The sequence below is a fragment of the Bactrocera oleae genome, chromosome 3, assembly GCF_042242935.1.
Source record: "Bactrocera oleae isolate idBacOlea1 chromosome 3, idBacOlea1, whole genome shotgun sequence".
Lineage (NCBI taxonomy): Eukaryota > Metazoa > Arthropoda > Insecta > Diptera > Tephritidae > Bactrocera > Bactrocera oleae.
In genome coordinates this window covers 91,512,190-91,537,920 of record NC_091537.1, presented here as the reverse complement: position 1 = coordinate 91,537,920, position 25,731 = coordinate 91,512,190, and the positions used below count along the sequence as shown (strand labels likewise).

The following is a 25,731-nucleotide window of genomic DNA, read 5'->3' as shown; positions in this document are numbered from 1 at the left end:
GGTCAATTTGAAAATAAAAATCCAAAAAAAGTAAAAAACAAGTAATGGTTAATGAAAAGTAAATTAAAGTAATTAGAATAATCACTAGCATTACATAATTAAAGTGGGCAATGATTTAAACAAAACACACAAAGAAAGAGTGCAAATGGAATATAAGTAGTAAAAAGTATGCTAACATAATACAAAAAAAAAGAACAATGCTCCAAAAGCGAATTTTAGTGAAGTGCGGTAAGCGTTGACGCGCCCATTTGGGGGTGTGGTGCGGAGCAGATAAGTGTAACGTAGTGCACTCAGTGAGCTATTTCGGCGTTTGGCGCCCACAAAATCGGCTTGCATTTTTGTTGTAACTGTTTTAACATTTTACCCGCGGCCTGCGAAATAAAACTAACAAAAATACTAATATATTTGTACATATGTATGTGTGTGTGTATTAATGTGAGTCTTTCTATATGCTTGGCTTAGGCGACGTCAGCGACGCGCCAGACAAGATTTAAGAGTTGGCAGTGGCTCAGCATCTGGGCTTTGGCTTGTTTGATTCCCTTCGTCTATTCTTTGCTTACATTTTGCTGTTGTTGTCTTTTCCGCAACTGGCTTTCAAGAGCTGGCTATCAGCGGTGGTGGCAGCAGCGCATTTGCAACCGCTGTGGCCGTGTGTGCCACTTTTGTTTGTGTCTCTCCGTTTGCATCTCTGTTTATAGTGCGCGTCCAACTTACTGTAAATTGCAAAACAGTGACATAAAACACAAGAAAATCGAGAAAAAATATAGCTAAGCTAAACAAAGCGAAAAATTATTGCTAACGTGCAACGTGCGTGCGTGTGTGTTTGTGGCAACTAGATAAGTCAGCTGTATATAGATTATTACGCTAACTAAGTGGTATTAACTTAATTAAGAATAAGAAATTTTAAGATACAAAATATTACATAATACTTAATATTCTGATGACAGATATAATTTACTCAACATAAAACAACAACAACACTAACAAAGCTAATCCTAATCATGAACTGAAAGTGTTGATTTTTGAACAAAAAAAAAAAAAAATAATAATAATAATGAATAAAAAAAATTAAAGAAATACAAAAATTTATTAAACATTTTGAAAAACTACAGGTAAAAGAGAAAATACAAAAACAAAAAAAAATAATAATAATAATAAAATTATATAAATACAGTAGCAACCAATAGGATTTTGAAAATATAATGGAAAAATTCATCATTCGATTAAAATATAAGTGTCAATTTCCTCCAAAAAGATCTGAACAATTTTGGAAACACAAAAGCGTGAACGTGCTGCATAAATAATATTCAAAGTAAGCCTGAAAACTAAGTTCAACACTATTTGCATATTGTGTGTGCATAAATAAACATTTGTCTGGTTGCTTTGAAAGTTTTCCCTGCAACATCTCATTTATTCTCCAAACGCCAACTGGTTGATTTCTTATTCTTGTGTTAAAAACTTTTAGAACGTACAAATACAGTTGGCAGCGTATAAATAGGCATTAGGTGCGCGTAGCTGCTTCATTCAGTGAGGTGAGTCCTAAAAATAAATAATTAATATGTAATAGATATGCAAATAAATAGTGGTTCCAAATCTCTTAAGTATGTTGGCATATATTTTATGATAATTTTTTTTAATTTTCTATATGCTTGTACCATGTGTCTAGCAATTGGCTGTTTTACCATTGCTAGATCCTTGTTTAAACTTTACTCCTTATTTGTGTCCCTCCCGCAGCCGTTAGCGAAGCGTGGACTAATAATTATTGGAAAAAAATTCGAGTTCAGATATTTCGCGAAAATTTAAAATTTTTTTAAATTACAATGGGTGGTTAGAGGAAGATAAAATGGTTGAGTAAAATTTTATGTCAAGCTTCCTTTTTTACATTTTTTAGTTTGTGGTCAAAATGTTATGCGTGATCGAGAACTACTTTGATGTAAATATCTGTTTTCTTCGTATGCCAATATTCTAATTCTCTGAAATTAGTAAGCAGTTGTGATTTAGGGAAGATTTTTCAACAGATTTTTGTTGAGAGCATTCAATTGTCTAGCCCTATATGTGCTAATCACCACATATTTGTGAGATTAAGTGTTTGATAAATAGTTGCATTCCTCACTAGCTTTCAGTTTTTCAAATACACTGTACGAAATTCGGCTGGGTAATAGACCAAGGCACCACTCAACCTTTTAAAAAAATTTGGTTTGCTTCAATACTGAGAAAAAAGAAGGTTTTTTCCGTATAATGTTGTGACTGACAAAGCAATAAGTTCTTACACTAAGGTAAAGATAAACACAAATATATAGCTCTTAGACTTATCAAGTGTAGTTCTGTTGCAATATTGTGCAAGAACCTCAATTAACAAAGCTTTTCTTCTATAAATATGTAGTCTAATATTTTATCCACAAATACCCGTATGTATACTATCCAACACTTTAGACCAGTACGTATATCATTTCTTGGATCAAAAAGGTGCATCATTCGGTTAAATCCGAAACATTCCCGATTTTGATATGGAATACTTCCTAACACCTTAAAATGTTCAGGTCATTTTAATACAAGTAACATGAACGTAAACTTTAAAAAAATGGTGATACAAGTAAAAATCGGACGACTTAACTAATGCTGTGGGCAAATACCTACCATTTCAGGTTCTCAATGCCACTGAAACCTCCGAAAGATTTTTTATTGTCCTATCACTTGCAATGTTTTTAATCAATGTAAGCGATTTATTTATATTTGAATACTAGTGAGTTGTGCAGACGATTAAAGCAATCCATGCTTTTATGACTTTTACCAACTTTTGCAACAATAATGGCTTGAATTACTAGACATGAAGAAACTAATTATTAATTTCTATCATTGCTTGTGAATTATTCTTGCTCGACCCTAACTCTTGTTCTTCTTTGCACTTCCATAGTTGCCGCACTAAAAAATAAAAAATCTAATTACTTATGCATACTTTTCAAGAAGCAAGAAGCTACTTAGTGGACGTTCATTCAAGCGGACACATTTCAATTCCAAGTCTTACAAACTAATTACTTAACTGTGCCGCATTTCGCCAGCCCACAACGGTGCATAGACGTTTATATGTATGTGTGTGTGGTTGAGTCTTGAGCAGTGAACTTTCATTGTAATCTAGCCACTCATTGTTCCAAGTATGTTTTTGTAAGAAATTCTTTGCGATTTTCGCGCTTACTAAAGCACCAGCTCGGCGTGGCGGCGTAATTTCCGACGAAAAATATTTGTCTTACATAATTTACTTCGTTTTCGTTTGTGTGCTTGTCTGAAATTGTCTTCATTTGATGTGCGTTGTCAATGCCACAGCCTGTTGGTACTTGAATTATATTGTTATTAAAATGTGTGTGTTGCACGTTTGTAATTTTTTAATGTGACAATAAAAGTTTTATTTTTAAGTGTCATTGCTGGAACTAGTTGCTAAATATGTAGTTATATATTATTATTTTTTGATCCCAAAATGTATTCTTTGTTTTCGAAAAATTATAATTTATCTAACTTATATTCCTATCAAATTGAAATCCTACGATCTTGGTCTTTCAAGCGGAAGTGATGATCGCTTTAATATTTCTAAGAAGCAGCTATTTCTGCAAGTTATGTATGCACTCCGATATCAGAGTATAAGTAGAAGCTAATCTGGTAATGCCTGTTCACAGCGGAATCGCTGAAAACTTTAAAGCCGATGAGCTTACAAGAAAGCAATCATACCCAAATCCCATCAGAATAGACACGAGCAGGTGTTCCTCTCTCATCTTGCGTTCTGGGGTTGGATCTATGGATCTCGCGCGAGCTCAGCAAGCGTTGGTCAGCAATCAGCACATGTAGGGTTGCGAAGTTCGTTAGAGGTTTATTAAATTACTTGCTCTTAGCAATGTTCATTTTACCGCAAGGATAGCAGTTCTAACTTGGCATAGTCCTATTGGCACTCAAGCGATGAGGCTATAGATTTTCGAGGACGCATCTCTTCGATGGTGTATAAAGGAAGGTATACTTTCTCTTTCACTGTCTAGCTTTCCTCAGACTTAGGTTGAAGCATCTCAGTTGTCGTACCTTCTACGAAGCAAGCGAATTGGCTAAAATTGATAAAAATAGAACTTCAATAGTTCTTTGGGCAAATAAGGTCGGAGGCATTTTTGATATTTTGGGTTGACTTTTCCACTTGACGAGATATCTTGAAGAAATTTTGCATGTACTATTGCTTAAAGCAATCGTGTATTCTCAGAAGAAATTATACAGATCGGATTACTATAGCATATAGCTGCCATACAAACTGGCCGATCCAAATCAAGTTCTTGTAAGGAATTTTTTGTATATGTGAAAGTGAGTTAACAATTTTTCTAGTTAAAAAAAATATTTTTTTTTTTCGTTCAAATTGTTGCTAATAAATTTCAATATAATTATTTAAAATATTACAAAAAAATTATGCGTTAACATTTGTGCAATGATGTGGCAATTCTCAAACCATTTCTAAGCCAAAAGTTTGCCAAACAACTTGAAGAAACTAAATGTACGAAATTTAAATTAAACAAGGTTGTTGCATAAAATAGGTCACATGACATGCATAAATACGGTAATGCATGTAAATGCTGAAGCATAGATACATAGGTAATTATGTTACATGCTCGCAGCAATAGCAAATTCAAATATTTGTATGTGCGCATGCGCTTGCTGCGCACACTGTATTGTGTGCCAATGTGTGTGCAAAGTCACGCATTGCATTACAAACTGCAATAACAGCAACAACAAAACATCAGCCAACACATAAAAGCTTATTGTTGTTGTTGTTGCACATTGTTGCTTTTGCCATCTATGGGCAGCTAACAGAATTGCATCACCAGCCAACGGCCATCAGGCGAACGAGTTAGTCGCCGGGCGAAGAGCGAGCAAAACAAACGCGCAAACAAGCGGCGAAGCAGCAGCAGCGGCGTTAACCAGAGAGTGAGCGTGTGCGTGTGTACAGCGTATTGTTGGCAGCAAACAAAAGCACACTATGCACTAATGGCAACAGCAACAGCAACATTGACAATAACAACAATAACACTATCTAATGACAACAACCAAAAGTTTGCTTGCTTGTTTACTTTTTCACCATTGCAATTTCTGCTCACAACACGTTCGCTGGCGGTCAATCCAAAATTTGAGCCAACAGGCGTGTCGGCCACCAAAAGCACACTCACGCACACAACAAAATTTTGTATGTGTGCACTTACAGTATTACATATCAATGACATGTTGCAGTGTGGTTGCTGTTGCTGCTGCGGCTTGGCATCAGCTGTTTTTCTGCACGTTATTTATTTAGCTAAGTGATACTTGGTTTTATATGAGATTTTCTTTTAATTTGATTGCTTCTCCGCTTTATTTCGTTCATATTTCACATCCGTTGCAAGCGTTGTTTTGCGGGTGGTGGCTCAACTGAATGGCTAATCTGCTTGGTGTCTGCTCTCAAATGCGAACGCACGTCATAGTCCGGCAGCCATTTGGTATTAGGGACGCACAGACTGTTTTATGAACACATGCAATATAACATACACATATACATATATGTAAAAATGTTAATGTATATGTAGAAACGTGTTGCACGATTGCTTTTTTTATTGCTAACCATATCAGCAGCTGTTCAGCTGGCAAGCGCCAATTTTTCCATTTACTTTGTTGCCACCGCCAGTGCTAGACACCTACGTGTCTGTATATGTATGCATGCGTAGTTGTGGGTGTGTTTACAGTGAAATGTTGGCTCTTTTGCTTTTCATCGCTTGGATGCGCGCCCAGATTACACTTTCCGATAAACGAAAAGAATTTACTAGTGCAAATTCATGTCGGCTGACCAATTTATGCTTGCAATTCGATGCAATCGCCGATATGGTGGTCTAATCGGTAAAAAATTGGCAGTAAAAAATAAATGGCAGATTGAAAGTTATTCTTTTCAGTTGCGCATAGATAAGGTGGTGTAGGAAAAACCTTTGCGGTAAAGAAATGTATTGCAGAAATAAAAATTTTAAGTTTTTTCCAAGCTTTGCTTGCAATATTATTAGCCGAATTGTAGACTATGGCTGAAAACATGCGGTCTGTAATATAGACTCTACAAATGGTAGTAAGAAATCGCGGAAACACTTCAATGAATACTATTATAAACTCCTAAGCTGAAGGCATTGTCGCTAGTGCTATTATGTATTTATGGGTGGTATAATTATATTTCCTTTAATAAATAAAAAAATAAATATAAAGTCCTACTACTATAAATTCCTCCTACTATGGTATAAGGTCTAGTAAACAGAAATCTATTATTTTTCCAATAAATGGCTTTAGTAGTCTATATCTCGCGTTGTATAAATGCGATTGTATAATTGGTTGAATGGCGTTGGAAAGATAAGATTTCGTAGTAAATAAACTTCTCAGACAGTTTTGTGATTGCTTGACTCAGTATTGTTTAAGTACGCATAAAAGATGGAGACCAGCAAAGAGTAAATACGTCATATTTTACAGTTTTTCCGCTATAGAGGCGAAAACGCACGTCAGGTGGTTAGTTGAATATGTGAAGAGTATTTATAATCCTGATTCCAATTTCGGTTTCGTCAATTCTGTTCCGGTAATATTTGTGTCAAATAAGCACCATGCTCTGGAAAACCAATTGACGAAAAAAAACGATAAAATAATGGAACTATCGATGAGTTCAACGTCATGTAAGCACTGCTTCGTTTATTGAAGAGCTAAACATTGCACCAAAAATGTTGTGGAACCATTTTAATAAGGTTGGATACAAAATACAGCTCTATATATGGGTGCCACACTAGTTGACGCACAAAAATAATTTCATGGACCGAATTTCCATCCACGGCAGACAGCTGAATTGCAATTATATCGATCTATTTCTGAAGCGGATGATTACTGCTGATGAAAAGGGGGTCACTAATGGTAAGGGCGAGCTAAAAAGATCGTAAACGAAACGTAGTGAGCCGGCAAACGTTAGCCAAGCGAGAGTTGACGGTTAGGAGGGTTTAGTTTGTGTTTGATAGGATTTGCAGAAAATCAGCTACTTCGAGCTACTTCCCTACTGCTGAACACTTAATTCGGATTTGTACGGTCAACAATTAAAAGAAAGCAATCGGTCAGATCAGGGCAACACCAGGCCACACACTTCGATAATGAGCTACCAGAAGCTCCTAAGCTCGGTTGGGATGTTCTTATGCATTCAACCTATTGTCTGGAGCTGATACCGAATGATAGTTATCTGTTCTTATCTAGCTTATTAAAATCGACTATTCCAGGTTTATTGAACAAAGCGGTGCATATTTGATTAAAGAGGATCTTATAATTATACTAAATAAATCCTTTAATTCAATGTAAACATAATGGGCTCAAAGCAGCTTTTTTCTCAAGGCTCGTAGATTGATTACTAATCAAGCCCATCCGAATTAGGCATGAAGCTATTATTTGTTTAGAACTTTTGGTGTCTGTGATATTGTCACCTTCTCCAATACCAATTACCAGCATGGACTTGGTGTTTTATGTAGACTTTCGCATAACCGAATAGAGTGCCAACAAAGTTTTCTTCGGCCTGCCAATTTCACTTTAATTTCGTCTTTAATTACAGAAGTAATGCTGCGCCAAAAGTCAAACGAAAGTTAAGCTAAGACGAAAAAGTAAATTAGAAAGGTAAATAAAACTTTCGTCTGTGCTAATTTCTTACAACTTTTTTGATTTGCAATAAGAATGATTACTGCACACATGCATATATGTATTGTATTGTAACTTAGCGGTACGTTTTAAGTGGGAACTCTTCATCACTTTTTAGTTTCATTTTTCCAGTCTTATTACCAGTTGGCTAACTGATTTAGCAGAAAATGCTAACGGCATTCTAAATATTCAGTAACTGTACATGAGAGACATTGATCTTTGATGGTTGTTAGCTAATTTATCGGAAAAAATTTCGTACATATTACGTAAGATATTTGAGTTCAACTAGAAGTCCTACGTTGGGGTAGTATAGCTCGGAAAGTTCATAATTCAAGGTATGTTATCAATGAACCTCCTTCTTGCGACATCTTCCGCAATGAAGAAGCGTTGCCATCAAGTCTCTTATGTCCAAAATACATTTAGCTGGTTTCGATGTTATCACGACATCATTGGCGAATTTCGTTTTCTGATATTGACGTTTCCACCAAATGCGCATTTTCTTGGGTACAAAATGACTTGTACAAAAATTCAGAATTCGATAACTCGAAAACTCAGAGGTTGCTGAGCTGATCATTTATTTATGTACGAGTACTTTATAGGATATCCGATGTTTCCTTCGTTTCCTTATTATTCGTTATTATTCGGCCATGACACAGCCAAGCAAGTTGTATAGTTTTTTGCAACAATTAAATCACCGAAGCGTTGGGTTTGTCTACTATGATCTCCGTTTGTAATCTCTATTTATTTTGACAACTACCTACTCTGTTAATTGATTGACAGTTGCAAGTGGACGACTTGTAAAGGCTTTCGGGTGCACATTCGTCAGCGCACTCCATTTCATGCTTAATTTGCTTAATTCAATACAGCTTCACTAATTAGTTTTGTAAACGTTCATCTCCCAAATGTCTAAACATCACACTCCGCTTGAAATGTGTCCAACTAATTCGAGACTGACAAGTCGTTCGGCAGCAGAAAAAGAAAAGCAAATTCTCGTTGTGTGACATTGTTGCGCAAGAAAACTGGACATGTCGTCTGCGGTCATTCTGGCTCCTCGTGTTCTTGTCACAACAGACTTGTTCTGCATATTTCACTCCGCCGTCATACTGTCTGTCTGTCACTTGACACGCACACACACACACTTGCATTGGTTTCTCATTCTGTTTAGCTGACACTCGCCACCACCAGACACATTGCCTGATTTGTGCAGCCACTGGGGGATTGCAACAATGTTTCGCCAAGATTTGCGCTGGCAACATAACCTCAACAGCAGTAATAAAGAAAAGGAGCGTTGTAAACAAATAAATGCTTGTAAAAAGGCTCAATGACAAATAATGCAATGCAAATTGACCGACAATTATTCGTGCTGAATGATTGCATTGCCGCCGGTGCGTGGTAAGATATAACTGCAACAACAAATACTGCACTCGTTGCAGTGTTGCAATTTACAGCATTGTCCACATTTCGCCTTTGGCAATAATTCATTTATTTTTCTTTCTATTTGTAACTTTTTCATTATTTCTCTTTCTATTTCATGCTTATTTGTATTTTTAATTGTTTTCTCTTTGTTTACTACTTCGTCTGTCGATGTTGCTGTCGTTTTCAGTGCTGTTGCTGCTGTTGCTGACAATGTGTTTTAAGCTGTCATCGCTTCGCTGGAACTTTGTGTTGGTGACAAAACGCCTCTTTGCCGACTTTTTACGATATTTGCTTTTGTTTGACAGTTGTGTTGTTGCGATACTGCTCTTAATTGCTTTTCGCATTTGGCGTTTCGCTTTTTGCCCTTTCCATTTTTATTTTCTTCGCTTATAATTCATTCGATCATTAAACAATTTTGTTACATATTAAATACGTTTAAGCGAACATAGAAAAAAGCTTTGTCTTGAGAACTAAGCGATGTTTCTTACAGAGATATTTTTATAGTTAGAAATGTTATTAAGGTGGCACTTAAAAAACAAATCTGTTTGTTCATATTTCTAATGAGCAGTCGCAGTACTAAATGCATGGATACATAAGAAAATCAACTTCTTAATAAAAACGAAGAATTTTTGCAGTTTTTGGGAGCAACACTTTTAGGGAGTAGCAAAATACACATGAAGATATTTATAGTCTAACTTAGATTAAAAATACTCTTCACCTTGGGGATTTTAAACAATAAGGTAGGTTTCGAATTCCAAAAATTTATGGTGATAATTGCTAATATTAACGATTTCTGAATAGTTCAGTTTAATAAAGGTTTAGAGAGTTATGAGGTTACCAACACGATATAAAAGCATTATCATTGTTTTCTTCAGAAATAACATACCATGAGAACTGCATCTATTGACGCTGTAGAGGGAATATATCTGATTATCCGTATGTTGGTCATTGAATTGGTTATCTTTTAAGACCGACTTTATAAGCTTTTCATTCAAAAGATATTTGAAGAGATTATAATATTATATTAAAAGATCAAATTTGAACCGGACTGACAATCTTTATTAACGCCTATAAAATAGGCTCCCTGGGATGGCCTTCAGCGAATCCCAAATTGGGCTCATTTTTGACCAGCCAATCCCTAGATTTTTAGACAGTTTCGGCATCATATTCATAAAGTCATGTATCGTCTGATGTATTTTATGAGTGTAGAACCCTCAGCCACATTGTCAAGCATCGTTTTGCGACCGCTGCTCGATGTGGTCTTTTCAAAATATTATTTTGGTAGAAATCTAGCATTGACACGCTTTATACCCAAAACATTTACCAAAATGTGCTTATTCGCTCCATAAGAGATTGTGAGTTACTCTGCTATTTCTCGTCTACCAACAACGACGATTTTCAAGCACCGATTCTATTTTGCTCTATTTTCAATGTTATCTTTATTAATAGAAGTGTATGGACGACTCACATGAGGCGAATTTTCGATGACTTTACGATCTTGACTGCATTTTTTTTGCCACTCGAATACTTATGTTCGTGAGAAAGCAGACTTCCCAAAATAGTTCTGCAACGTCTTTCAACGATTCCTTAGCCGTGATTCCATTGGAACCGCAAAATTTCAAGCACATTCGGTGTACAATTTTTTTTCGTGTTAAAAATCGCCAAACAAACTTTTCGTCGTAAACAAACAGCTGTCAAACACACACTAATTGACATATGGAGATCACACGAAATTAAATACCTTGCATTCTCTTCCGATCTCTAGATTTTTCTTTATATTGATCTTCCAACAATTATCGATAGCATAATAACTCTAAATCCTGATCAATACAAAATTATGACCATTTTCTCATCATGCTTAAAGTTCAAATCTAAGATGGATTAACCAACTACAAGACCTATTCAGCCTATCTAGTGTCTTCTGTTGTTACGGGTTTTAGATCGATTCCAACCAGCAGAGAAAGGATCCCAAACTGCTGACTAATTAGAGCCGAAATTATCGTCAGTTGCGAAAAAAAAAATTCCACATAAACACATCAACTTCTTTTGAGAGACCGTAAAGTAAAAATAAAAAATTCGAGCATTTAAAAAACCAAAGCATTTTAAGAGAAATACAGCTATAAAATATAATAAATGAAATGCCAGATTTTATAAATCAGACAACTGGCTGGGAAAGCTATACAGCTTTCAGCGCATACTTGCGAAATATTGCATGTCACCCACTGCTATCAACTAAAAATTAGAAAAAAGCAGCGTTTCGCAATCAAATGACAGCGTTGTGCTATATTTTCAACACGCTGCCAACAGCGAATACAGCACACGTCTTCAGCGGTTGCGAGAAGAGCTTTGTTTGTGCCGTTTCAGACAGGGACTCAAAAGAGTCTCAAACCAGTTTATTGTGGGCGAGGGGACGACGAGGAAAGACGAAGGGACCGTGCCACTCGTGTTCGGGTGGCACGCTTTGTGTTCTTGTTCGTAACAGCTCGCTGCTACCCTTTTCAGCATTCCTTTTCACTTTCAAATCCTTTGAATGGTTGCAAGAGCGCTCGGTTTCAAATGAATTCGATCGCAAATTTGAGTTCAGTTATCTATTTTTGTATGTAATATGCAAATATGTATGCATAGAATAATAGAAATATTATGACAAATTGTAAATAAGGAGAAAATTAAGATATAGATTATGGAGTAAAGAAATTATGAATTTTTAATACGCAGTAAAGAAATTATGAGTTTTTAATACTTAAAGATTAGGAAATTGCTATTATAAATTTGGCCTTGAAAATATTGGTTGCGGATATTCAATACATTCTTGTGGATTAGGGAATTCCCGTCTTTAGTATTTTTTTGAAACTATTTAGCGGGTAGGTACTTGTACTATGCATATTGTTCTACCATATTCATGGTAATTCATTGCAAGCAAAATGTGTGACCATCATCTCAGCATACAAATGAAATACGCAGCACGCAGTGTTGCGCGGTGTTGCGCAGTCGAACCGCACAAATATTTACGAACATTTTGTGAAAAGGAATGCAGAAAAACTAGACTCGAGTTGCTGGACTCTTTTTGACCGTGTGAATGCCCAGAGCGACACCAAAAGAAAATTTGAAAAAGATCAGACTCTTTTGCATCCCTGTCTGAAACGGCACTTTCACACCATTTAATGTCATCGCATTGCACAAACCGCACACATACATATATACCAGCATATGGATGTGAGCGACAGCACAATCAGCTGCCAGTAAAACGTTCACGCATCCTCACTCACGCTTTATTGTCGCCGCATAGATACATATATAGATATCGTAGATACATGAATATTACGCTTGCATGGCGCTGTTGAGATGGCGAATTTGAGACATAACGGCAGACATGTTTATATAATGCATATGAGCATGAAATATGAAAATGCATAATATATAATATATATGCATATTTATATATGACTGCCTGATTTTGCATATAAATTGTTGCATTGGTAACAGTTGGCGCAACACTTCTTGCATATACATACTGTTGTGCAAATATTATATATATATGTAGCTGCATGGGTTTGTGCAAATAATTTCCCAGTTGGCCATCTCATTTTATTGCAATGTGCGCTGCTGCTGCTGCTTTCTTTTCTCCAAAGCACATGCACACACGCGCACCAACCGTCCGTGGCAAGGCATTGTCTTTATCGCATACCAGCAGCGGTGGCGCATTAGACACAGCTGCGACTGCATTTATTTGCTGTGGGAGGCGCACCAAACGGCGTTGTGACGCATTGCGACACTTTGTTTGACGATGCCTTACATACACGCGCACAATGAGCAGCAACGAAGAATGTTAATGAGCGTGTGAGTGCAGAAGCGAAAAAAGTTGCGGTAGAGGGGGGGGACTATGGTGACTGCTGCTAGCAAGCGGCGCAGCGTTTTGCATATGCTCGTAAACAAATGCTGGTGTGTGCCGCATAGCAGCTTGAGTGAACGTTGCTAATATACATATATACACACATGCATATATTAAATGCATTTATATATGTGTGTACATGCCTCGCTTATAGTTTGCTTGTGCCAACGCCATTATCTAAACCTTTTCCCAGCCTCAAAGCTAAGTAATAGCACCGTAGACATACACATGCACATGCACATCTATATAGCAACAAAACAAAAAAAATATTTATAGCATCGCTACTTTGTGAGAAATCATCTTTTTCTGATGCGCAGCAATGGATAATCATTTTTCCACAAAGCTTATGTGAAATTACTTTATCTTAGGCGGCGCAGTCGTTTTGGTTTTGTGTTGCACGGTAGCGCAGGTGTTTCACATGGCAGGATAATTGAGCCAGCCGCAGCTCGGGCAGTTTTTAGCACTTACATATATACATACATACATACATAATATATGCATACATGTATATATTGTATCTACATACATAAATATGCATGTAGTTTGATTTTCGTTTCTTGTTTTACAGAAATTATAAAGTATTCAGCAGATTGCTCTATCAATTACGCATAGTGTTGCCAGTACGGGCGTATATTGCAAGCAATGCTGCCAAACACAATGCATACATAATAAGCACTTTATATTCTTATAATAGGCACTTAAGCGCAAATACATATACACATTTACATATATTATATGTATATATATAATATATGGTTTGTATGTGTGTTTGCTGATGAAGCAAGGAAGCACCTGCTTTGGCGCTAAATAGGTTGCACTTTTTTTTACATAAAAGCATACACACACACACACACACACATATTTGTGCGTCGAACTTTCTTTAAGCTTAGTAAATCACTTTGTCAGCCATTATATATTTCTATTATCCTTTTATCCGCATATACTACATATCTATACTTAGGAAAAATTCATGAGCCGCTTAAGATTGCTTAGCATGTAAAGCAGCGTGTCGACAGCCCAGCATAGCTTTTGTTTATAAGCTTATTATTATGCCATCGAAGGCATTCTTCTGCATACTTTTCAAAGAGCCCTCATGTCTTTTCATTGTTTTTGCATAAAGCGCTTTCAATTGAAGTGATTTTATATAATCGCTTTTATTGAAATTCGTTTAGAGACTTTGTTGAAAAAAGAATGATATTTGATACAAATTTCGATATCGAGATGAGTGTTTTTGATAGCTAAATGAGCTAGTTTAATTTAATAAACTTTTAGCCATTAATTTTAATTTTGAGAGCGTCTATTAGTTGTCTTTAATACCTGCGCCTTAATTATATAATAGTTATTAAGAAACTCAAACTTTGAAGATATTAGTGTAAAAAGGAGAAACTCTCGGCCTAAAAATAACAAAAAATCGTTTTTGATTGAACTTTAACAAAGTTCTGCGCAAACAATAATCCAAGCGATCATTAAAGGACAAATAAGCTAGAGGTATTTAAGATATTCTTTTATGCCTACAAGGCTTCAACTTATGAACAGTTGATTCTGAGAACAGTTGCAGTGTTACAGTTACTGAAAACAGTTCATGCAATCCTAACAACAAGATTTTGGCTCTAAGATCTTGTTGACAGGATAGACCTTTACATTCGAATAGCTGGTATAAGCATTCTCTAGCCTCGTACACCAAGTTTCGTCACAGCTTCTTCTAAAAGTACTTCGTTACTTCACCGAAATAGGTCGCGGAGCATGCCTCTATTTCAATCTACTTCACCGACTATGTTAGTATAGTGATACAGCTCGTCATTATACATCGTTCATACTTTTCGCCATACAGAAACACTCGTACTATGAGCGATCTAATACTGCGAACGTAATTGCAGCGATTCGCAATTGTTGCTGGAGCTACAGGTTGGCATCATTATTGCTGTTAATGGTAGTTTCAACATAAATGAAGTCCTTGACTGCTTCGAAAATATAGCTGCCAACTACTATTGCTAGTAGCCAGTATATATTTCGTCTTGTCCTCATTAACCGCCAGACTCGTTTTGACAGATTCCTTCTCGACAGCCGTAAAAGTTTCGGATTCATAGGCATAGTGTTGGACACAATGATAAATTATCTGTTCCGATGAGAATCTTTACTGCGTAAAACTACCTCCAGCCGAAGTTGAAGAAGTCGCAAGATAAGCAAACGCTTTGTTAGAAACTTCGTCTGGTATCAAAGGGTTTGGAAAAGTCCGTTCCTATATTGATGGCGCTGCGCGGGTTGCTGAACGTCAGTCTGTAATGGTAGTTATAATAAAGTAATTATAGAAGATACAAAAAGAAAGAAAATAATTTGTTATAAATTTAAGTTTCAAAAGTAGAAGTTTATTAAATTTGAACTCATTGTTCTGTGTGCTTCTAGCGAAATCGTATGACATTCGTCTCTAACTCCACATAAGAGTATAAATTTGAGATTTGAGAGCTAATAAATATTTATTAAGCCCAGAAGAGGCTATATTAAGCTTGCCACGAAATTTGTAACACGCAGAAGAAAACATCGAAGACCCTATAAAGTATATACATATATAAATGATCAGGGTGACGAGCTTAGTCGGTTAAATCAATCTGAAATTTTGCACACGTCGTTTGCTCTCTAAGAAGCTGCACGTTTGTTGGAACGGCCGATATCGGAGCAATACAGGATATAGGTGCCATACAAACTGAACGATCGGAATTAAGTCCTTATATGAAAAACTTTTTCGTTTGACGAGATATCTTCACCAAATTAGGCACAATTTATTGTTTAAAGCAATAATGTATTCTCCGCAGAAATTGTTCAGATCAGATCACTATATCTTATAGCTGCCATACAAATTGAACGATCGGAATTAAGTTCTTGTGAAGAGTCTTTGTATTTGTAAAGGGTATTATAGCTTCGGTGCAACCGAAGTTAATGTTTTTTTTTTGTTTTTTTTTTCATTAACTAATTTCCTCTATTTCGCTGACATTGACATTTCTGACCGAAATCCCAACGGTTTCGCAATATTTATGCGTCCAATGTGTTTACATAAATTTGGAAATGCACAAACATTATTCCGCATGCAATACATTGTGCAAATTTTAATGTAGCGATTTTGGAATGTACGAAACGGCCCATTAAACACATTCACCGCACTCGTAACGGCGCATAACACGAGCGTGAGACGGCTATGGGCCGCTCTAAAACCTGCCGAACGCCCACAATTGCACAATGCCATTTCACACATACATATATACCTTTTTATGTATTTATATATTCATATAAGAGTTGCCGAAAATTTGCGGTTGAACTCGCTACTTGTACAAGTATAATATTCATAATAACGCTGCATAAAAAGTATGGATTGCTATTATTTTTAGTTTGCTTTAATCAAGACCCGTATTAGCTGTGAACTAAAATTTTGTGTACTTTATTGTTTGTTGCTATTGTTGTTTGTGTTTTCCACGATATTTGTTATCTAAGCTTTTCAAATTCACATGCCACACATTTCGTTTGCCCGCAGGCGCACATGGCGCACGTGTGTATGTGTGTTGGTAGTAGTATGACAACAAAAAAAAAATACACAAACATATACATATGTGTCTGATGTTCGTGTATGCATGCATGCGCCATTAGTGATTTTTTGTGGCAAACGGGAAGTAAACATTTTTTGGTTACAACGCCGCTGCCGCATGGGCCATGTTGAACGTTGCACATGACCGTCGCCCCGCTTCGCCGCACCAACAACTCACCACTTTACCAACCATAGCCAACCGTGCCAACAACGCCGCAACATAGCTCACTTGCAACTTGCTTTTGTTGCTCCCTTGTTGTTGGCCGCCCGGTTGCCTGTATTTCTGTGTGTGTGTGTGTGTTGCAGGCGGCATTGTTTTACTGCCAATTATTAATGTGATGTGAATATGCTTGGCATGGAGAGCACACAACCAGTAATACCACTGTTTAGTAGAGCTGTGGCATGATGATGTGACTGGTGGCAATGGGGGTAGCTAGCACAAGGTTTTATAGAATGCATGCATGCGCACCGTTAGTTGCAATGCACTCATTGAACTGCGCTCATGCTCGGCACATACTTACACGTCCGAACTATGTAAAATATGTAAACAGTTTGTTTTGTCCTTAGCGACAATTTTCGGGGTTTCAGTTGTTGTTGTTTCGGTTTTTGTTCTTGTTGTTAGTCGCTTTACAGATAGCCATGACCATTTGTAGCGATGGGTTTTCCGTTTTTGCGCTATAAAAGCGTAAGCCTGTCACGGTTATTATAGTAGCTGGCTGCATATTGGGAGTCTTCAGTACTAGAGGCAGTATCACATGTTACAATACAAAATGAAAAATAAAGAAGAAATATTAGTTGCATTTTTTTTCGCTCAAAACCAATTTTGACTCTTAGCTTTTGCTCTTGTGTAAATTTTCAATGTCATTTTTCAGCAAGGTGATATCGCAAAATCTGTTGCTTATTGATAACGTGAAGTGTTTTTTGCTTTTATATATATTTTATGGATATACTCGTATATGTATATGTGTATAAGGTAAACATGAAATTTAGTTTCAATAGAAGCTTTTGTGCCCCTAACCCTGATTAAATTTTAGTAGGACAGATTCATGAAATTCGTAGAAAGTTATAAATATATTAGATATTATAGCATGGTCACATTAGGTTAGGTTAGGTTGAAAGATTGACCCTCGCGCGGAAGGTAGTAATGGAACTTGCTTGGACAGCTGTGAAGATTGGTCTTTTATGATAATTAAAAACTTCTACAAATGATGATCCATTGATATTCATAGATCAACGAAGCGTTTTGAGCTCACCACAAATGACTGAAGACGGTTAATATCAATAGCAGCACATTCGCTAGGTTCACAGAAGATGTGTCTACTGAGATATTTCAATCCCAGTCTGAAGACGGTTAATATCAATAGCAGCACATTCGCTAGGTTCACAGAAGATGTGTCTACTGAGATATTTCAATCCCAGTCTAGCTAAAGCTGGACAGTAAAGAAGAAAGATGTCTCCACATCGCTTTCTTCATAGAATTTTAGCAAAAAGCGTCCGACAAAATATTTAGTCCCATCGCGTGTGAGCCTCTTGGACAGAGTCCAGTCAAATAATCTACAATTGCCACGATATTGACTTTGCTAAGAGCGAGTAGTTTAGCGGACCTCTTCCATTTCACTCTGAGCCAGAAGTATCTCGCTGTAGTACAAGTAATTGTTGTTGACCATCGAAAGAGGAACACGAAGAACGACAACGAAGTATAGACTCGTGAAATGTAAGGCGTGGCGTAAGAGTGTTTTACCTATGAAGCTCATCAGTTTTGCAGTTTCCGGCAATTCCGCTGTGACCATGCACCCAAAAAAGTTTATTATCGAAGAAGCTTGATGATATTTCTAATGATGTCATGCATTCCACGACTAACTTTAATTTTAATTATTTTTAGTTTTACACTTTAAAGAACTATTAAATTCCTATCTAAAAAGTATATAAGTTACCTAACTATTTCAATTTCATTTGGTGTAACTGGAGCTGAATGGTTATTGTTGGTATTAAACCTAAATTTATGGTCCGATCTAAACAATTTGTTTCTAAATTGTACTGTTGGTTTGGACATTAATATTTGCCAAATTTTGTGAATATGTTTTTTTAAATAAAAATGTTTGCAATGCATGGGCTTGAATTAGATCAACCAGTTTCTATGACAGCTTTATGTTATAGTGATCCAATCTGAACAATTTCTTCGGAGATTGTACCCTTGTCTTGAAAAATAGTCTACGCCAAATTTGGTGAAATAAAAAAGTTTTCCTTACAAGTAATTGATTTTGATCGTTCAGTTTGTATGACAGCTATATGCTAAAGCGGTCCGATATCTGTGGTTCCAACAAATGAGTAGAAATTTCAGATCGATATCTCAAAAACTGAGGTATTAATTCGCAAATAAACAGGCAGACGGACGGATAGGCAGATGGACATGACGAAAGCGACTTAGCTCGTCACGCTGATCATTAATTTTTACTTTATAGGGTCTACTTTTTGGTATTACAAATTTTGAGACGAACGTAACATATTCTGTTCAGGGTATACAATTTAATCATGCCTTCAAAATCCAGTAAGTAGTTTGTCAGTCACTGAATCTTAAACTCGAATTTAGTGCAGAGTGATTTTAAAAATGCTCCTCACAGCTTTATACTTTATACTCCACTGTTTGCCACAATTTTAGGCAGCACTGGCCATGTTAAAAAAGTATTGAAGATATTTGTTGTTGTTATTAGTTTTTTTACAGTCGCATATTTTTTTTAACCGTAATGTATGCTGCGTAGTGCCAAACAGTCGACAGTCGCAAGTTACTGTCATTTATAACACTCCCCCGCATACTCGCGGACACATAAATAGAAACTTATACATATGTATATATGTATGCACATAAAGAGCTACACACATTAGTCGAATGAGTGCAACGTAGCGGAACATTTTTGGTTTTTGGTTAGCTGGCATTGTTGACGGTGTGTATTTTGGTCAGCGCACAGCTATGGGCCTTCATGGTGCATGCAACATGCCAGCAGGTACAACCGAAAAACAATGCAGGAACGTGAACTTAGATGCTTTGCAAAGCATATTAACATGGATCACATTCATACATATGTATGTACATACTTATATGTAGTTATGTGCATATTTTTGTGTGTTTTACTGACAGGTTGTTGCAGCATATGTATTTGCATAGTCCATTGCCATTGGCATGTATTTGTTTGGCATTTACATACGTACAAATTTGCCATTAAGCTCCCAACCCTGTTTGCTTGTAATTACCTGTATGTACCAACAACATAAGCCTTGTTTTGTTCTTTCCACAATTGCCGATATGTTTTTGACCGCCTTGCCCTTTGCTTCCAACCCACTCGACGCTTGTGGAAGCCGTTCATTTTACACAAATGTTGTTGTTTACATTCGTTTGTATATGTATACAGGTGTAACATACGATATGTACATATTTAGTTTTTGTTCAAACATGAATGACAGCGACTGCCGATTTATCAATTCGCATATGCATATGCACATACATATATACTAACTTATATACAATATGTAAATATACTATAGTGCGTCAAAAAAACCAAAATTTTTTTTCGCGTGGTGCTCTGAAAAATACATTCCTAGACATTTCCAAGAAAGTCTTTTCAAGTCTGATCTCTGGATTGTAACGGGAAGATACTCCGCCTTATAATTTTAAATTTGTTTTCCTATTACTAGATATAATAATACAAATCTCGTTTCAAATTAATTGAAAAAATATCGCGTATCATAGATTTTGTAGGAAATTGAATGCTTTACAAAAAGTTCTCTGACGATTTTTTCGTAAATCTTACCGCTTAAGAGCTATGAACGGTTACAGTTTAATTATTTTAACACATTTTTTTTTGCTTATGAATTTTATAACTCTATAAAATAAAAATATATTATAATAATTCGGAAAACTCATAGGTTTGTAGAAAATTTACTGCTTTACAAAAATGGTCACTTACTTATAATTAAAAAAAAAGCGAGGAAAAAATATACCGGTTTTTTGGCCCACCCTAATATATACAGAAGTATGTTTTATATTTTTGTAAAACATCGCAACATAACTCTGAAATATGTTGTACATTAGCGTGCATTATATACATATGTTATAAAATATACACATAACTTGAACATACTCGTGCGTACATACGTATATATGCTATAAAAAAATAAGGATTAGCAGTTTTTAGCAGCCTTATTTGAGTGCAAATTTTTTTATACGTAGTTATAAGCTTTCCTCAAATAGTTTTGAAGTTTAACTGTTAAATTTCGAACCAATAAAACGTAGTAAATGTGTATGTAAGTATAAAAATGGATTCAACTAAAATTGTATGCAAATTTATTTATGTTAGTTAAATATTTAGAAATGAGTTTAACGGTATACCAAATATTAAGAGGACAAACCCTGGAAGTTATGTTAATATTCGATTTAGGAGAACGATGATTCCTGGATATATTGGGTGCGTTTTTTACAATTTTATTATTCTTGAAGCTGTAACATTTTCCCATCTTTCTGGCAATTTTTTGATTCCATACCAAAAAAATTGGTCTGGCTTGGTGGCCAAGCATGTATCAAGCAAATTTTGGCTACCCTGTTCTTATGTGAACCGTATTCCAGTGAGGGCGATCTGCATCGATGGAACAAAAGGTTGTCAGAAGGATCAAGATCTGGGCTATAAGGCGCCTGCCACTTTTTTGCAAATAGTTCTTAAGTAGACTTGCAATATGAGGAGAAGCGTTGCCAGAGGATAGTAGCTTTTCAAGGGTTGTGCGGAATATTATAACAATGAAACAGTAATTAAGTTACGCCTTAACTTAGCAAACCGCACAAATATACTTATATAATTTACGCTTACGTATCTTTAAGGTTTGAGGCCAGTCTAGACCCCAAAAAGATGGCTTACGACGGCTTTGGCTATTTATTTGGGAAGCAAGAAAAATTAACTTAAAATAAAAGGGTTAAATTTGTTGAATCGAAACTTTCCAGTAATAAGAAAGACACGTACGTAATTTACCAGATAATATTTCGGTGAGGTATAGTTATAATTTCCTGCAGTTTTGAGAAAAACGGTTAACATTTTTTGTGCTTAAGCTTTGCTGTGAATTGGAGTAGTAGTAATCTAACTTCTACCTTCTTCTTAGTAAAATGTTTTAATGACTTTAAAGAGTACTTTCAGCCAAAGGCGAATTTTTAAATTTTTTGGAAATTTTTTACTAGCCTAATCCTTTATATTAATCAGTGATGATTTGAGGAAAGCATATAACCGCAATTACGTTAAATGTTGGCCCTTCGCTACTTCATATTTTATTTAACTTTATCTCTAAATTAAATTTTGAGTTTATTTGGAAATATTTATTACGGATTTTAATATAATATTTTAATTTATATAAACTGGTAAAAAGCTTTTAATAAATAAGTAATAAGCTCAATTAGCTCGCTTGTCGCCAAGAATGAAAAACTTAAATTCTGATTTATTTGCGTAGTTACAATGAGCGTCTACAAAATATTGTAGTTATATACTATGTAAATACATATGGTATATACATATATAACCTATCTAGATATATTTATATAAAAATATGTATTTTGCTGCTTTATTTATGAACAATGAAAATTTTGCTTTATGCAGATAACCTGCAAATTTATTACTGTGGAAATCCGCACAAAACTTATGAAAATAAATATTTTTGTATAGAATTAAATCTGTGCAAATATATTGTGAATGTGTGCATTCAAATATTTCAATGATTATTTGAGCAAATATTTATTGATAACGCAAATAAAAAGGTCTGCTATTTAAGTGATTCTGGAAAAATTAATTTGAGTCGTAAAATCAAAAAAAAAAAAATTTTTTATTGAAAGAAATGAGAATAAATTTATATTTTTTCTAATAAAAATTGTGGTAAAATGTTTTTTAATATTGAATATATTTCTCTGAACTCCTTTTTCTTGTATTGTTGCTTTTTTATAAATACTAAATTCATTCAAAATTTTTCTTGTTTTCTTTTTAGGTGAGTACAAATTGGCTAAAGCACAAAACCCTCAAGTCATCAAACTTTGTCTTGGGTTAATTATGATGCTTAATAGATGAACAAAAGGTTTTCACGAGGGGCAAATAGTATCTTTTTAATATTTATAAGTTAATTATCATTTTGAAAATTTGACCCGAACAAACAAAAAAAAAAATAAGAAAAACATTTTCACGTATTTTAATACGAATCTTTATAATTGCCAACGAACTAAGTTCCTGAGACAATAAAGGCATGCTAGCGCTTAATCTAAATTTCCGTACATTTATTATAAGCCTCCACTGGGATGGCTTTCAGTGCCTTTAGCGAACTTTTTTTTTTTTTGTTTTTACAACTTCATGATTATTGATTTCAATTTCATTATAGTATTCACCATAATCACGTGTTAATATATTTCTATGCAATTATGCTAGTCTATATGAATTATGCTTATGTAAGTATGTTCAATTTGCTATTCTCCAAGTGCTAGCAAATCGAAGACAGTTGTAATTTCATGATTGCCAGCTTAACATTTCAATAACGAATTCGCTATAATGCTATTTGCTAAAATATGTATTTCAAGTCAATTATGCCATTCTGAATTATGTCAGTTGTTTGTTCGATTTGGCAGTCTCCAAGCTTGAGCGAATCGCAGACAACTAAGAGTTATAATGAAAAAAATTTCCTAGTCAAACTGTAAAAATATTTGATTGGAATTAGTAAAAAGCGTATAATCAGCTTCACAAAGCTTTAGCAGCTGTGACATAAATAATTTAATCTCGCTTTTAAGGCCTTTAATTGGATGCGTGGAAAAGCTTAGCTAGTGGCGTATGATGGCATTGATTTGTGTCATGAATGTTGCAGCTCCAATTACGCAAACTACTAGGGCTTCATACCACAAGCATGCAAGGCAACAACAAAAACAACAACAATATCAATAACAACAATAAAATAAACAATAGTTAAACTAAGCAACTAAAACAATGCCTATAAAGCACCATAACAAAAACTGATTACTTGCTTAGCTATCAAAATAAACAATAAGATATCACAACGGATTCAATAAAACATAGCAACAGCACATATACATATATAAATGCATGTGGGTGTGTGTGTATGAAACAGTGTTTTGTGTTGTGATTTAATTTGCGTAACAATGACAGACAATACAATAGCAAATGCAAATGTGCATAAGTGTCATTGAGCCAATCGCAACATGTGTAAGTGAGCTGTTATTTCACACACATACATATATGTGTGTGTGTGTAGTGCTTCTATAAAAAACACACATTTTATGGCAATTAATACCCGTAATATATTTTTTATGTGCAAGCGTTGACAATAAAAGTGCGTGTTTAACCAGAATTTCCATTCAGAGATGCGGCAAAGGATAGCCACATGAATGGAGTACAACAATGTACACACATGTAAGCACATATGTATATAATATAGTTACACATTTGCATGGCATAAATATAGTATTATTTCCACATATGCATGGAAGAGAACAATTCGATTTGAAGTTTGCATTGTGCAGCAGAATGGCCCTGATAAATGATTAAAATGACTGACAATGAGTGCGCGCAACAAAAAACAAAAAAAATATATATCTATATATATAATATGCACTGCAAACTGCTTGGGGGCTTACAGCATTGCGACTTAAATAAAAATAAATGCAAAGTACTTCGCTTAAAACTGTTTACATTTAAATGAAAAACCTCAAAAACAAAAAAAAAATATTTATATATGCAATATTTGCAGTGCCTGTTGTTGCAACAAATTACACTCGAGGGTTATTTATAGTTATAAATTTTTAATATGCACATTTTAAATTAAATATATTCAGTTTATTTGTTAAAAAACTAAGAGTGTATAAAATAAAAATGTATAAATCCTGTATTGCAAGCTGGACGCTGCACGCTGACGCAGGTGACAATTGTTGCTTTTGACTTTTTGTGAATTCAAGAAGATTTCCAATGAATTTGACATTTTTAGTTCGGAAGTGGTCCCTTTCTTATTTCACCTGGTACACTTACATAGGTTAACATATACCTTTTTTTAAGAAGACTGAATTTTTTGAACTTCATCATGAGTAGCTACAAACTATTTGGAAACATTTTTTAAAAATATAAATATAATATTTTTGAGAAAAAACTAGTTGGAAACTAGGAAAACTTTAGCTACTATTTTTGAGGAGTATGAATATACTAACATACATACATATATATATATACTATATAGCAATTACAATGATCAAAGCCGAATAAAAAAGTATCGAAAGACTGAAATGACGTTTCTCAATACAAAAAAAAAATTAAGAATAATTTTTAAGAAACATTAATATTTGTATAAAAAAATAGTCAATAAACCTTGACAGGTTGGAATGCTTTTATAATTGCAAGATCACATAAAGGAAAAAGACCAGAAAAAAATTAAATACTTAACTAAAACATTTCGTGAAAATTTCATAAAAATATAGTAATTACAGCTTTTTTTAGATTCGTCGAATTCTCTTTTACATGCAAGAAACCAAAAAATAAAATTCATAATCAGCTTAGTTTCGAGTCTTTCTAGCATTTTCTACATTTCATAACTTTAATTTATTTTAAGGGGTTATAACGACTTGTAAAGCTCAAAAAACTTATGTTTTTGCATATATAATATATCGAATATATATATTTAAGACATTCTTCGAAAACTTGAAGTTGCTCCGGCGAAAATTTCGGAGATATGAACATACATATTTGTAAAAATTTTTTGAACTCAGTCTAATCAGCTTACAAAATTTTAAACGCGTTTTTCTCGAAACCCTGTTTTCAAAGTTGGTGGGGAAAACTTCTCCGAAATGGCAGAAACGATCGACTTGAAATGTCTACGAACTTCTTAGAAATATTTGACAGATAATTATCGAAGAATTGAGTTTTTTGATAACAATTTCGTTTTTTAAGCCGCTCTAAGCGTAAAATTTTTCACAAAAAACTACTTTTTCGGGAAGCCGCCATTTTGTCAAAAATTAAAATTTTGGCTAGTCCTTCGATCTGCGATCATGTATTTATAATGTATATTTTATTTACAGTAATAATACATTGCTTTGATTTTTTGGTTTTGTGATGAATTTAAGCAGATAAATTTTCCTCACCGCTAGAAACATTTT

At 34.9% G+C, this 25,731-nt stretch overlaps 1 protein-coding gene across 1 annotated transcript in view; it reads left to right on the top strand.

Moving 5' to 3' along the window:
• Nucleotides 1-1,104: 1,104 nt before the first annotated feature.
• The window catches only part of LOC106626542 (uncharacterized), a 120,729-nt gene continuing 96,102 nt past the window's right edge, over nt 1,105-25,731 (top strand). Inside the window, exon 1 of the mRNA XM_036359982.2 lies at nt 1,105-1,532. The gene's annotated coding sequence lies outside the window, so the exon portion shown is untranslated. The remainder of the gene's footprint in view (nt 1,533-25,731) is intronic.